A 16,665-nucleotide genomic window follows, 5' to 3' on the forward strand; every position below is an offset into this window, starting at 1 on the left:
CATATCGTTAATGAAGAGAGAAGATCCCGCCCGCCCTCCCTATTTTGTTATGTTCCTTTCCTTGTCGTGGTTGTTTATTTGAGGGTAAAATTGCCCAACTATTCGGTGGATTGTTTCAGTTATTTATTGGTGTTATTTAATTAATTTATAAAATTCTTGGTATTAATTTATTTATTAAGATATTTATTGGTAATATTCAATTAATTTATTTCATGTCACCCTAAATAAACACCAAGGCCATTGATTTCCAATTTGAGGCTTTGTGTCTTTATTTTAATTAAGAATGGGTTTTGTGTTACCATGGCAAATATGTGTCTTTTTTTATTTTGGAAGCTTAATAGTGCTGTATACAATTAGAGTATCAGAAAGGAAAAAAAGGGGTACATCGGCCTCCAATGCCCAAACTTGGAGCAGAGAAATATGACGGCTGTAACAGAAATACCACACTGGCAAATCTGTGGCCTTTCATTTTTTTTAGGCTAAATAGCGCTGTATAGAATTTGAGTATCACACAGCCAAAAAATAAGTGCACCGGCCTCCAATGCCAAAACTCGGAGCACAAAGATATATGACGGCTGTAACAGAAATACCACACTGGCAAATCTGTGGCCTTTCAATTTTTTTTTAGGCTAAATAGTGCTGTATAGAATTTGAGTATCACACAGCCAAAAAATAAGTACATCGGCCTCCAATGCCAAAACTTGGAGCACAGAGATATATGACGGCTGTAACAGAAATACCACACTGGCAAATCTGTGGCCTTTAAAAAAATTTTTAGGCGCAATAGGCGCAATACAGCCATAAAAAATACACCGGCCTCCAATGACCAAACTTGGAGCACGCAGATACAGGTCCTTCTCAAAAAATTAGCATATAGTGTTAAATTTCATTATTTACCATAATGTAATGATTACAATTAAACTTTCATATATTATAGATTCATTATCCACCAACTGAAATTTGTCAGGTCTTTTATTGTTTTAATACTGATGATTTTGGCCTACAACTCCTGATAACCCAAAAAACCTGTCTCAATAAATTAGCATATTTCACCCGTCCAATCAAATAAAAGTGTTTTTTAATAACAAACAAAAAAACCATCAAATAATAATGTTCAGTTATGCACTCAATACTTGGTCGGGAATCCTTTGGCAGAAATGACTGCTTCAATGCGGCGTGGCATGGAGGCAATCAGCCTGTGACACTGCTGAGATGTTATGGAGGCCCAGGATGCTTCAATAGCGGCCTTAAGCTCATCCAGAGTGTTGGGTCTTGCGTCTCTCAACTTTCTCTTCACAATATCCCACAGATTCTCTATGGGGTTCAGGTCAGGAGAGTTGGCAGGCCAATTGAGCACAGTAATACCATGGTCAGTAAACCATTTACCAGTGGTTTTGGCACTGTGAGCAGGTGCCAGGTCGTGCTGAAAAATGAAATCTTCATCTCCATAAAGCATTTCAGCCGATGGAAGCATGAAGTGCTCCAAAATCTCCTGATAGCTAGCTGCATTGACCCTGCCCTTGATGAAACACAGTGGACCAACACCAGCAGCTGACATGGCACCCCACACCATCACTGACTGTGGGTACTTGACACTGGACTTCAGGCATTTTGGCATTTCCTTCTCCCCAGTCTTCCTCCAGACTCTGGCACCTTGATTTCCGAATGACATGCAAAATTTGCTTTCATCAGAAAAAAGTACTTGGGACCACTTAGCAACAGTCCAGTGCTGCTTCTCTGTAGCCCAGGTCAGGCGCTTCTGCCGCTGTTTATGGTTCAAAAGTGGCTTTACCTGGGGAATGCGGCACCTGTAGCCCATTTCCTGCACACGCCTGTGCACGGTGGCTCTGGATGTTTCCACACCAGACTCAGTCCACTTCTTCCTCAGGGTCCTGTCATGATCTCAATGGCAAGAGAACATAGCATAAGCATATATAGGAACTAGCTCTTGGAAGATGGGAACTGAGCTGACCATGAACTAAACCTAACGCACAACTAGCAGTGGCCGGGTAGCATGCCTACGTTGATTCTAGATGCCCAGCCCAGCCGGAGGACTAAATAAAGCTAGCAGAGGAAAATATTAGTCCTAGCTCACCTCTAGAGAAATACCCCGAAAGGAGACAGAGGCCCCCCACATGTATTGGCGGTGAGTTGAGATGAAATAACAAACGTAGTATGAAAATAGGTTTAGCAAATTTGAGGTCCACTTACTACATAGCAGAAGACAGAAAGGACACTTTCATGGTCAGCTGAAAACCCTATCAAAAACACCATCCAGAAACTACTTTAAAACTCTGGCATTAACTCATAACACCAGAGTGGCAATTCCCGTTCACAAGAGCTTTCCAGACACAGTAACGAAACTACAGCTGTGAACTGGAACAAAATGCAAAAACAAACATGGACAAGAGTCCAACTTATCTAGTAGTTGTCTAGGAGCAGGAACAAGCACAGAGAGGCTTCTGATAACATTGTTGACCGGCAAGCAACTAACAGAGCAGCAAGGTTATATAGCGACTCCCACATCTTGATGGGAACAGGTGAACAGAGAAGATGAAGACACCAGTTCAATTCCACCAGTAGCCACCGGGGGAGCCCAGAATCCAAATTCACAACAGTACCCCCCCCTCAAGGAGGGGGCACCGAACCCTCACCAGAACCACCAGGGCGATCAGGATGGGCCCTATGAAAGGCACGAACCAGATCGGAGGCATGAACATCAGATGCATTCACCCAAGAATTATCCTCCTGGCCGTATCCCTTCCACTTGACCAGATACTGGAGTCTCCGTCTGGAAACACGAGAGTCCAAGATTTTCTCCACAACGTACTCCAACTCACCCTCAACCAACACCGGAGCAGGAGGCTCAACGGAAGGCACAACCGGTACCTCATACCTGCGCAATAATGACCGATGAAAAACGTTATGAATAGAAAAGGATGCAGGGAGGTCCAAACGGAAGGAAACAGGGTTAAGAATCTCCAATATCTTATACGGGCCGATAAACCGAGGCTTAAACTTAGGAGAAGAGACCCTCATAGGGACAAAACGAGAAGACAACCACACCAAATCCCCAACAGAAAGCCGAGGACCAACACGACGGTGGCGGTTGGCAAAAAGCTGAGTCTTCTCCTGGGACAACCTCAAATTGTCCACCACCTGCCCCCAGATCTGATGCAATCTCTCCACCACAGCATCCACTCCAGGACAATCCGAAGATTCCACCTGACCAGAGGAAAATCGAGGATGAAACCCCGAATTACAGAAAAACGGGGACACCAAAGTGGCAGAGCTGGCCCGATTATTGAGAGCGAACTCCGCCAATGGCAAAAAAGCAACCCAATCATCCTGGTCAGCAGACACAAAACACCTCAGATATGTCTCCAGGGTCTGATTAATCCGCTCGGTCTGGCCATTCGTCTGAGGATGGAAAGCGGACGAAAAAGATAAATCTATGCCCATCCTAGCACAGAATGCCCGCCAAAATCTAGACACGAATTGGGTCCCTCTGTCAGAAACGATATTCTCAGGAATACCATGCAAACGAACAACATTTTGAAAAAACAGAGGAACCAACTCGGAAGAAGAAGGTAACTTGGGCAGAGGAACCAAATGGACCATCTTAGAAAAACGGTCACACACCACCCAGATGACAGACATCTTCTGAGAAACAGGCAGATCTGAAATAAAATCCATCGAGATGTGCGTCCAAGGCCTCTTAGGAATAGGCAAGGGCAACAATAATCCACTAGCCCGAGAACAACAAGGCTTGGCCCGAGCACAAACGTCACAAGACTGCACAAAGCCTCGCACATCTCGTGACAGGGAAGGCCACCAGAAGGACCTTGCCACCAAATCCCTGGTACCAAAAATGCCAGGATGACCTGCCAACGCAGAAGAATGAACCTCAGAGATGACTCTATTGGTCCAATCATCAGGAACAAACAGTTTATCAGGTGGGCAACGATCAGGTCTCTCCGCCTGAAACTCCTGCAAGGCCCGCCGCAGGTCTGGAGAAACGGCTGACAATACCACTCCATCCTTAAGGATACCTGTGGGCTCAGAGTTACCAGGCGAGTCAGGCTCAAAACTCCTAGAAAGGGCATCCGCCTTAACATTCTTAGAACCCGGTAGGTATGACACCACAAAATTAAACCGAGAGAAAAATAATGACCAGCGCGCCTGTCTAGGATTCAGGCGCCTGGCGGTCTCAAGATAAATCAAATTTTTGTGGTCAGTCAATACCACCACCTGATGTCTGGCCCCCTCAAGCCAATGGCGCCACTCCTCAAAAGCCCACTTCATGGCCAAAAGCTCCCGATTCCCAACATCATAATTCCGCTCAGCGGGCGAAAATTTACGGGAAAAGAAGGCACAAGGCCTCATCACGGAGCAGTCAGAACTTTTCTGCGACAACACTGCCCCAGCTCCGATCTCAGAAGCGTCGACCTCAACCTGAAAAGGTAGAGCAACATCAGGCTGACGCAACACAGGGGCAGAGGAAAAACGGCGCTTAAGCTCCCGAAAGGCCTCCACAGCATCAGGGGACCAATCAGCAACATCAGCACCCTTCTTAGTCAAATCGGTCAATGGCTTAGCAATATCCGAAAAACCAGCAATAAATCGACGATAAAAGTTAGCAAAGCCCAAAAATTTCTGAAGACTCTTAAGAGAAGAGGGCTGCGTCCAATCACAAATAGCTTGAACCTTGACAGGATCCATTTCAATGGAAGAGGGGGAAAAAATATATCCCAAAAAGGAAATCCTCTGTACCCCAAAAACACACTTCGAACCCTTCACACACAAAGAATTAGACCGCAAAACCTGAAAAACCCTCCTGACTTGCTGGACATGAGAGTCCCAGTCATCCGAAAAAATCAGAATATCATCCAGATACACAATCATAAATTTATCCAAATAATCGCGAAAAATATCATGCATAAAGGACTGGAAAACTGACGGAGCATTAGAAAGACCAAAAGGCATCACTAAATACTCAAAGTGGCCCTCGGGCGTATTAAATGCGGTTTTCCACTCATCCCCCTGCCTGATTCGCACCAAATTATACGCCCCACGAAGGTCAATCTTAGAGAACCACTTGGCCCCCTTTATGCGAGCAAACAAATCAGTCAGCAACGGCAATGGGTATTGATATTTAACAGTGATTTTATTCAAAAGCCGATAATCAATACATGGTCTCAAAGAGCCGTCTTTTTTTGACACAAAGAAAAAACCGGCTCCTAAGGGAGATGACGATGGACGAATATGTCCCTTTTCCAAGGACTCCTTTATATATTCTCGCATAGCAGCATGTTCAGGCACAGACAGATTAAATAAACGACCCTTTGGGTATTTACTACCCGGGATTAAATCTATGGCACAATCGCACTCTCGGTGCGGAGGTAACGAACCAAGCTTGGATTCTTCAAAGACGTCACGATAGTCAGACAGGAACTCAGGAATTTCAGAGGGAATGGATGATGAAATGGAAACCACAGGTACATCCCCATGAGCCCCCTTACATCCCCAGCTCAACACAGACATAGCTCTCCAGTCGAGGACTGGGTTGTGAGATTGCAGCCAAGGCAATCCTAGCACCAAATCATCATGTAGATTATACAGCACCAGAAAGCGAATAATCTCCTGGTGATCCGGATTAATACGCATAGTTACTTGTGTCCAGCATTGTGGTTTATTATTAGCCAATGGGGTGGAGTCAATCCCCTTCAGAGGAATAGGAGTCTCCAAAGGCTCTAAATCATACCCACAGCGTTTGGCAAAGGACCAATCCATAAGACTCAAAGCGGCGCCAGAGTCGACATAGGCGTCCGTGGTAATAGATGACAAAGAGCAAATCAGGGTCACAGATAGAATAAATTTAGACGGTAAGGTGCAAATGGAAACAGATTTACCAAGCTTTTTAGTGCGCTTAGAGCATGCTGATATAACATGAGTAGAATCACCACAATAGAAACACAACCCATTTTTCCGTCTAAAATTCTGCCGCTCGCTTCGGGACAGAATTCTATCACACTGCATACTCTCTGGCGACTTCTCAGTGGACACCGCCAGATGGTGCACTGGTTTGCGCTCCCGCAAACGCCTATCGATCTGAATAGCCATTGTCATGGACTCATTCAGACCCGTAGGCACAGGGAACCCCACCATAACATCCTTAATGGCATCAGAGAGACCCTCTCTGAAAGTCGCCGCCAGGGCGCACTCATTCCACTGAGTAAGCACAGACCATTTACGGAATCTTTGGCAGTAAATTTCCGCTTCATCTTGCCCCTGAGATAGGGACATCAAAGTTTTTTCTGCCTGAAGCTCCAAATGAGGTTCGTCATAAAGCAACCCCAAGGCCAGAAAAAACGCATCCACATTGAGCAACGCAGGATCCCCTGGTGTCAATGAAAAAGCCCAGTCTTGAGGGTCGCCCCGGAGCAAGGAAATCACAATCCTGACCTGCTGTGCAGGGTCTCCGGCAGAGCGAGATTTCAGAGACAAAAATAATTTGCAATTATTTCGAAAATTCTGAAACCCGGATCTATTCCCCGAGAAAAATTCCGGCAAAGGAATTCTCGGCTCAGATACAGGTGCATGACAAACAAAATCTTGCAAATTTTGTACCTTCGTGGCGAGATTATTCAAACCTGCAGTTACACTCTGAAGATCCATTACAAACAGGTGGACACAGAGCCATTCAAGGGTTAAGAGGAGGTAAGAAGCAGCTAGACAGCAATTAAGGGCTAGGCAGCAAAACTCTGAGGGGAAAAAAAAAAAATTTCCCTTCAACACTTCTTTTTCTCCTGCTTCAGCCCAAACAATTAACACTTTGCGGGCCGGTCAAACTGTCATGATCTCAATGGCAAGAGAACATAGCATAAGCATATATAGGAACTAGCTCTTGGAAGATGGGAACTGAGCTGACCATGAACTAAACCTAACGCACAACTAGCAGTGGCCGGGTAGCATGCCTACGTTGATTCTAGATGCCCAGCCCAGCCGGAGGACTAAATAAAGCTAGCAGAGGAAAATATTAGTCCTAGCTCACCTCTAGAGAAATACCCCGAAAGGAGACAGAGGCCCCCCACATGTATTGGCGGTGAGTTGAGATGAAATAACAAACGTAGTATGAAAATAGGTTTAGCAAATTTGAGGTCCACTTACTACATAGCAGAAGACAGAAAGGACACTTTCATGGTCAGCTGAAAACCCTATCAAAAACACCATCCAGAAACTACTTTAAAACTCTGGCATTAACTCATAACACCAGAGTGGCAATTCCCGTTCACAAGAGCTTTCCAGACACAGTAACGAAACTACAGCTGTGAACTGGAACAAAATGCAAAAACAAACATGGACAAGAGTCCAACTTATCTAGTAGTTGTCTAGGAGCAGGAACAAGCACAGAGAGGCTTCTGATAACATTGTTGACCGGCAAGCAACTAACAGAGCAGCAAGGTTATATAGCGACTCCCACATCTTGATGGGAACAGGTGAACAGAGAAGATGAAGACACCAGTTCAATTCCACCAGTAGCCACCGGGGGAGCCCAGAATCCAAATTCACAACAGGGTCCGGTCACCTCTTCTCGTTGTACAGCGTTTTCTGCCACATTGTTTCCTTCCAACAGACTTACCATTGAGGTGCCTTGATACAGCACTCTGGGAACAGCCTATTTGTTGAGAAATTTCTTTCTGGGTCTTACCCTCTTGCTTGAGGGTGTCAATGATGGCCTTCTTGACATCTGTCAGGTCGCTAGTCTTACCCATGATGGGGGTTTTGAGTAATGAACCAGGCAGGGAGTTTTTAAAAGCCTCAGGTATCTTTTGCATGTGTTTAGAGTTAATTAGTTGATTCAGAAGATTAGGGTAATAGGTCGTTTAGAGAACCTTTTCTTGATATGCTAATTTATTGAGACAGGTTTTTTGGGTTATCAGGAGTTGTAGGCCAAAATCATCAGTATTAAAACAATAAAAGACCTGACAAATTTCAGTTGGTGGATAATGAATCTATAATATATGAAAGTTTAATTGTAATCATTACATTATGGTAAATAATGAAATTTAACACTATATGCTAATTTTTTGAGAAGGACCTGTATATGAGGCCTTTTTGGGTGAATTTAAAACACCAAAAAAAAAAAAGGTGCACAAGGGTAGCACACACAACTATACTACGTATGCCTGACAAACTATAATTTTTCAACAGGCCTCAGTCTGACAGAACAGACTGTATATTTTTTGGGGGGGAATTTTGGGGGAAAAAAGGTATATAGACAGTAAATAAGCTGCAGCACCAGCAGCAGCAGGCAGTTATGGAGCTTTGGGAAGGATGCAGTGGGACCAATGGACACACATACAGTGCCAGCAGGCCTTGCACTGATGTGGATATGCTGTGCCCTGCCTACCTAGCGCTGCAATATCGGGACGCACGAATTACCATATATATTTGAGAATAAGCCAAGAATTTCAGCCCATTTAGCCCTCTCGGCTTATACTTGAGTCATTCCCAGGGGTCGGCAGGGTAGGGGGGGCGGCAGCTGTCTAATAATACTCACCTGCTCCTGGCGCAGTCCCTGCAGGTCCCTGGTTCTCCTGGCGCTGACAGCTTTTTCCTGTATTGAGCGGTCACATGGTACCACTCATGGAGCTGCATATTCATTACTGTAATGAGTGGTACCATGTGACTGCTCAATACAGGAAGAAGCTGCCGGCGCCCGGAGAGCCAGGGACCTGCAGGGACCACGCCAGGAGCTGGTAATTAATGGGGGCATATTCACCTGTCCCACGTTCCACCGTCGGCGCCGCTCCATCTTCCGCGTCCTCTGCAGTGACACTCAGGTCAGAGGGCACGATGACGTGATTAGTGTGTGCGCTGCCCTCTGCCTGAACTGTCAGTGCAGAGGACATGGAAGACACAGCTGTGGAACGGGAAAGGTGAGTATAGCAAGTGCTGGGGGCCTGAGCGTGGTGTCACAATATCATGGGCGTGGTGTCACAATATCATGGGTGTGAGGTCATCACTTTATAACAGAAAGATTTTGTCTTTTCCTATAAACTATTACTAGACAGTCATTTTTTTTATACGGGGCAAATATTTCTATGGAGCATCTTATATGGTCATGTGCAGCATTATATGGGGGCAAATATCTCTATGGAGCATCTTATGGGGCCATGTGCAGCGTTATATGGGGCAAATATTTCTATGGAGCATCTTATGGGGCCATGTGCAGCATAATATGGGGGCAAATATCTCTATGGAGCATCTTATGGGACCATAATCAGCATTTGTGCAGCATTATATGGGGCATATTTTAATATGGAACATCTTATGGGGCCCATCATAAACTGTATGGAGCATTATATGGGGCTCCTGATTCAATATGGATATTCAAAAACACTTAACCTACTGATATCTCAATTAATTTGACTTTTATTGGTACCTATTTTTATTTTTGACATTTACCGGTAGCTGCTGCATTTCCTACCCTAGGCTTATACTCGAGTCATTAAGTTTTCCCAGCTTTTTGTGGCAAAATTAGGGGTCTCGGCTTATACTCGGGTCAGCTTATACTCAAGTATATACGGTAGCCCTAAAAAGGACTTTTGTTTTCTGAGGAGTTGTGGATGTAAGAGTTGCAGACCTACACTAACTCTAAAACCACGATTCTGACCCTATCTCGGCAGCAGCTCTCCCTACTCTCGTTGAAACAGGAACAGAATGCGGCGAGCAGGGCGGCGCCAGGTCTCTTATACTCGGGATGATGCTGTGCGGCCAAGCCAATTACTGCATGTCCACAACAAAGATGGCTGCGGCGTTTCATGGCCTGGCAGACAATCCCTGCACCGTGATTGGGTCTCTAAAGTCTGCCAAAACTGCTGGGTGGAGACTGCAGTTACCGCCAAATAATCCCGGAAATGTTTGCTGCTCGCCAAGTACGCCGAGCATAGCAATACTTGGGCGAGTAACGAGTAGTGGGGAGCATGTTCGCTCATCACTAACCACTAGCCAAGGTGCACCTTACTGCTATTTAGCAAACCATATGCTAAGGCAAAGATAGTGGAACTATGTGCAATATATGCACAATTTGCCAATTTTTATAAGGGATTGCGTGGAATAATGGTCAATTAATAACAGAGGACATTTGCGTTAAAGACACCAGAACTTTATAGAATCCACATTGTGATTCAAGACAAGCCAAATTTTGTATCATGAGTCATGACATAAATATTTAATTCTTATACATAGTTGTCTATTGATTGTGCTCTATTTCTTTGAGGCAATACTGCTTGTTATCATACCTGTATTTTCACTACATTCTTGTGAACTAGGTCTGATTCCTGTCCATCCCTCACACTGGAGGTGTTTGTTGGTACTTTTACATTTTTAATTGTATGCTTATTTTCTATTTCTTAATAAAGTAGTTAATATGACATTTATGGTAATAATCACTTTTGGCTTCCGGACATATTGTACTACACAGCACGGTGGTAGACTTTGATTTAGAATCTATGCTAGTGACACAGTATTTTATATCGATCACCCCCTTTTTATTTTATTTCATATATACTGTAGAACCTGCTTTGTGTGAAATTTTGTTGGTTTGAAATAAAGCCAAAAATTATGCTGCTACAGGACTAGAAATTTGATTGTTCCAAAATTGACTATTGTCATATATTGTCATATATACTGTTTGTGTGAAATTTTGTCCTACAAGTGTAGATATGTGGCTGTTCAAAAATGTAATATTCTCAAATATACTGTTGAATTTGTTTTGTGTGAAATTTCGTTGGTTTGAAATAAAAAGCAAAATTTGTCTTGCAACAGGTGTACAAATTTGGTCCTTTGGTACTCAGTCCCCAGCCGCCACTATTTCTCCCATTGTGGTGTCCCCGCCTTGTACCAGCATGTGTCCAAGAAAGGCACTTACCAATGTGGTTACTGGGATTGTCCACCTAATGACTGACACATGGACAGGCACTTGTGTCCAGAGATGCTACATTTACCTGGCGGCACACTGGATGAACATTGTGGAGTCTGAGGCTGAGTCCCTCCCTGGCACGGCACATGTGCTACCATCGCCGAGGATTGCTGACACTACTTCTATCGGTTTCCTCCACCTCCTTCAGCAGTTCCTGGGCCCTCTCCTACGCCTCCTCATCCTCCATCTCCAATGTGCTATCTTATAGCACATGGTCTACAAGCCAGAAGCTGGAAGCTCTGCAGCACGACCTACAGTTGGGGAAATAAGTATTTGATCCCTTGCTGATTTTGTAAGTTTGCCCATTGACAAAAACGTGAACAGTCTATAATTTTAAGGGTAGGTTAATTTTAATATTGAGAGACAGAATAACAAAAATAAAATCCAGAAAATCACATTGTATAAATTATATACATTTATTTGAATTTTGCAGTGAGAAATAAGTATTTGATCCCCTGCCAACCATTAAGAGTTCTGGCTCCTCAACACATGACAAGATATAAAGAAATGATACAGGTTTAAATATGCATGCAAAAAAAAGTATAAATATAAACCTAAATGGTTAGCACACCAGGAAAAAAATCTATGATTCAATGTCATATCTAAATTGTTATGAAAAAAACAATATCCACTGAGAATAGGCAGTCATGCAGAGAGGTTATCCCAAAGATGAAACACAATTTAGATGGTGTATAGCCTATAAACAAATAATTTCCATATCAATATGCACAGGGCGTTGCAGGTGTGCACCTTCAAAAGCAAAGTGACCAAAGTGTCACATAAGCACCAACACAAAAAGTGCAAATAATCAAACACCGTAAAGGTATAAGGCATGTACACATCAGTGCATGAGACACTAGAGACAAATACTCAAATAGTGTGCCACAGCACGATAAAGAGAATGTATAAACACATAGTCCTGCCAAGGGACCAAAGTCATGAGATGAGGGCTGGAAAAGTGCCCGAAGCGTATTGCCACTAATAGTAGCTTCCTCAGGGGCCAACAATTATAGACTATTGGCCCCTAAGGAAACCAAAAGAGGCTAGTAGCCAAACAAGCTTCGTCCTGTCTCTCCTACAGTGATGGGCTGAGGAGGGGAATGAGGAGGAAGAGATGCAGGAGGAGGAGTAGATGGAGAGTAGTCATCATGGTGGAGACAGGGAATTGTTGGCTGTGGGAACCCTAGCCTGGATTAGACCCGACTTTTCCACACCACCAGATGACATAAAAAAACTTGAGAAAAAAGGAATAGCAACAAACCACAATAAATGAATATATACAGCTCTGGCAAAAATTAAGAGGCCACCACATCAAAACCCTGCCATGGGCAGCCCGGTCTCTAGACCTGAACCCCATTGAAAATCTCTGGAATGTAATCAAAAGTATGATGGATAGTCAGTCACAAGCCATCAAACAAAGAAGAACTGTAGTGAGGCTTCTTGCTGCAGTTTTACAGAGATGGCGGTATTAAAGGAAAAAGGTAAGACAATATAGTTAAAACAAAATGTTACACAGGGGAAAAAGAAAAAGTTAAATAAAAAACTGCCTAGGAAAGAATAAAGCATAAACACCATATGAAAGTGAGTATACATAAACAAATGAGGGTTAAAGTGTAGTGCTTAAGAGATAAAAATAAAGGATTGTGTAAATAAGGATGAATAATTGAATAAGACTGGTGCAACCCAATAGATGGACAAGACAATTATATTATATCAATATAGGAAAAAAAAGTTGCTCAGCTCACCATTAGGCCAGTCTCACACGTCCAGATAATTCCGGTACCGGAGAAATCGGTACCGGAGTTATCCGTGTGCTCACGTGGCACATCAGTGTGGCACACGTGCGGCAGCCGTGTGCCGCCCGTGTGCTGACTGAGGACCACACGGACCGCGCAGGAGACAGCGCTACAATTAAGCGATGTACCCTGCTTTTGGTGCTGAAGCCGGCATTCATTCCATCTCCCCAGCAGCGTTCGCTGGAGAGAAGGAATGAAAAATCAAGGTTTTTTTATTTTTTTTGTTTAAAATAAAGTTTGGGGTCACCTACCGCCTCCCATCCCCCATGCACCCGCCGCTTGCAGAGAAATACTCACCCAGCTCCCGCTATGCCTCCTCTCAGCGCCAGCAGCCTGTCCTGTGTGAGTGGTCACGTGGTACCGCTCATTACAGTGATGAATATGCGGCTCCACCCCTATGGGAGGGCATGGCTGGCACTCTAGGCAGGTGGGCACAGCTGGCACTCTAGGCAGGCAGGCTTGACTGGCACTCTAGGAAGGCAGGCGGGCATGGCTAGCACTCTAAGCAGGCAGGCAGGCATGGCTGGTACTGTAGGCAGACAGGCGGGCATGGCTGGCACTCTAGGCAGGCAGGCTGGCATGGCTGGCACTTTAGGCAGGCAGGCACGGCTGGCGGGACTGGAACTGGTTCTGGTAGGACAGCAACATAGGCAGGTACGAGTAGGAAAAGGGAACAGGTAGGTACCAGTTCAGACTGGAGGGACAGGAACAGTTACAGGAGACACGGGAACACAGGCAAGTATGAGTAGGATAAGTGAGCAGGTAGGAACCAGTACAGACTGGAGACAGGAACTGTAAGGAACCAGTTCAGACTAAAGGGGCAGGAACCGCAGGGAGTGGAGCGGGAGCAGAGCAGAATCGCAGGATGCTATGCAGAGCAGAGCCACATGATGTGGAGCAAAGAGCAGAGCCGCAGGTTGCGGAGCAAAGAGCAGAGCCACAGGATGCGGAGCAAAGAGCAGAAGGAGTTAACACAAGGAAACACACAGTGGGATAGGAAAGGCTATAGACAGGGATACAAACGGACACAGGTATAGGACTTAATTCAGACAGGGTCAGATATGGGATAAGGTACAGAAACAAGGATTCAGAACAGGATATGCAACCCTACTGGGAGGCAGAATCAAGAGACACAGGACACAGGTACGGGTCAGGGTACGAAGCCCTCTGGGTGGCAGAAATGAGAGATACAATGAGACAGGACCTGGCAACTCAGCAGCAAGACACTAACTGAGAAAGTACATTGCTCAAGCCTCCCCCTATGGGTGGGGATACCTTAAGTACCTAAGGCCTCTTGGTAATTGGCTTGGGACATTGTCTCTATAAGAAACAGAGAGTGTTGGCGTCGCCACCCTAAGCACACAGCCAGGAAGTATGCAAACAGCAGGCAGGAGACATGAGGTCCACAGCATGAAGCAGGCAGAGAGCAGAACTCACAGCATGGCCTGGAGGGGTATCTGCCTGATGGGAGTTGGAAAGCCATGCAGTGATGCCGGCCCGGACATCACAGCAGGATTTGTACAATTTGAACAGAATGTGTATGAGGCTCTCCTTTAAGTCTAATACAGGGTTCCTTCATAAACTACACTGAAATTTCAGTTTTTTGTTGACTTATGTTATTTTTTTAAATCCTTTTTAAATTTTACCTTACATTCAAGTTGTTATACAGGAAAAAATTAACTTTTTTTTCTGTAATCTCCAATTTCTCTACGATTTTGAATGTTCTATTGTCAGTACTTAAAGAGGAGTAAAAGTGTAACATCATTGTTCTCAGTAGTGATCTGGGAGTCAAAGATGCTTCCAGGGGTCTTCCCCAAGCCGTTCTTCTTCCATTCAGCACTTTTTCCAACCATTTCAACAATTTAACTGCCCCCATACCTCTTTGTAAGGTTTGCCAGAAAAATACTCTAATTTCCCATTGACTCCCATTATACTCGTTACTCGAAACGAGCATCCGAGTATTAGGAATTGCTTGGTTCAAGTAACAAGCATCCGAGCATTTTAGCGCTCACTCATCTCTTATTACAAAGTATCCAGATAAAAGCAGAGTTTACTAAAACCTTTTCGTTTTTATCTCACGGGAGACAGCAAGGTGGGAAGAGAGTACATCTGAGTTGACAGTACTGTGAGAGGAGAGCTGAAGCTGCAAAGGTATTTGTAATAAGATAAATCTAAGTTCTGCTGTACCGCCACTCCCCACACACTGATTGCTATGAAATGAAAGCTAAAATGCCAATGTAACCACACTCATCAGAGCTCTACTCTCAACACTTTGTACTCACAGACAGCTTTGCAGTGAAACCAGTTAGATTAGACTGTCATTCAGAGGTGTTTCTAGGTTTTCTGGCACCCGGATCAAAAATTTAGTTTGGCGACCCCCCGAGCACAAATGTGATCTGCACATTTAGTCATGTGCCGACGAGCTGCTCTTCATAATTCTCTCAATGTTCAGTGAAAAACTGAAAAAAGCAGGAAGAGAAGCTTGTTGTTATGTGACCATAAGTTTGAAAATCACATAAGAGTGAAGTGTCCATGTGATGACTACTGGAACCTGAAAGCAGAGCTGAATCCTGACAGTGAGGATATTACGCGCTGTTAGGATTGTCATGCTACAGGGCTTCTATTAATAATTAAAGGGCTTATCCAGGTTTGAGATGAAAGGCTGTCGTCACTATAGGTGGCTGCAGGCATCTGAATTCTCACAACGCTAGCACTGCACACTGTAAGGGATTTTCCCTTGCACAAGTATGCGATTTGTATTCTTCTGGCACATTTCGACTAGACTTGTCCAGCCTTGCTCAATTAATTTTCATTCAGTGAGGCCACGCATGTCTAGTCAGCAAATGACCGCATGTATGCAAATAGCCGGACCAGAGAATCCTGACAGCATGCAGTATGCACTATGAGACTTCAAACGTCTGCAGTCACATAGAATGATGGCAGGCTTATCACAAACCCAGACAACCCCTTTTATGCTCCTAACATAAATAAAAACATAAGAATTAGTCAATAATTTAAAAAAAAAATCCATCCTGGCACCTTATAGATTATGTTGTCTCTGGAGTCAGTTCTCTTTCTTTTCTTCTTCATCTTGTCCAGACTCCATGATGACTTTTCTCATTCACAGCTCTTCTATGTAGACTTCCATCTTCTCTGGTCTTCTGCAGCACATCCCCACATGATGCCCTTAAAGGGAAGGTGCCATAAAAAAAAACAATTTTCCAGCGATTGAAAAAATGTAAAGAATTAATGTTTACATTTTCTTAAAAAATATTATCATTTGTTTTTAATTTAGTAAAATATGAAAAATAATTTTAAAAGGTTTGGCATTTCCACTTTTAAACACTAGGGGGAGCAGCTAATGAAATTGGACAAAAACCTAGTGTACAACTAGCTCACATTACTGCACTGCAGTAATTATGGGCTGAGTCTGCTGATATGGGTGTGATGTCTCCTCTCCTCCCCTTCTGGTGTTTGCTAGGGGATGAGAGGATTCAGGAACACAGTGTGCAGCCATTTTGTTGGTGACTGCAAAGTTATACTGACAAGTAGACAGTCACTGAGGATGGCAGGCAGCAAGGATTCTGGGAGATATATGGTGGAGGGAGCAGGGTGAAAGCAGCACAGAGTATTTCAGGAGAGCAGTGTGCTGGTCTATGGGGGGCACCCTGTTTGGTGTACGGAGCAGCCAGGGATTGTACATAGAGCGCTGTCTTTTATACACATGGATGGACCGTCTCCTCAGAAATCCAGGAAACATTTCTGCTGATTGATGGCCTGTTCTGATCCAGACTTTGCATGCAAAGACCCCATTCCCCTCCTCAGATCCTGTCCTGGCGATGTGTGAAAGTGAGGTGACAGGCGCAGTCCGGGGTGATGCTG

This window comes from Ranitomeya variabilis, chromosome 1, assembly GCF_051348905.1.
Source record: "Ranitomeya variabilis isolate aRanVar5 chromosome 1, aRanVar5.hap1, whole genome shotgun sequence".
Classification (NCBI taxonomy): domain Eukaryota; kingdom Metazoa; phylum Chordata; class Amphibia; order Anura; family Dendrobatidae; genus Ranitomeya; species Ranitomeya variabilis.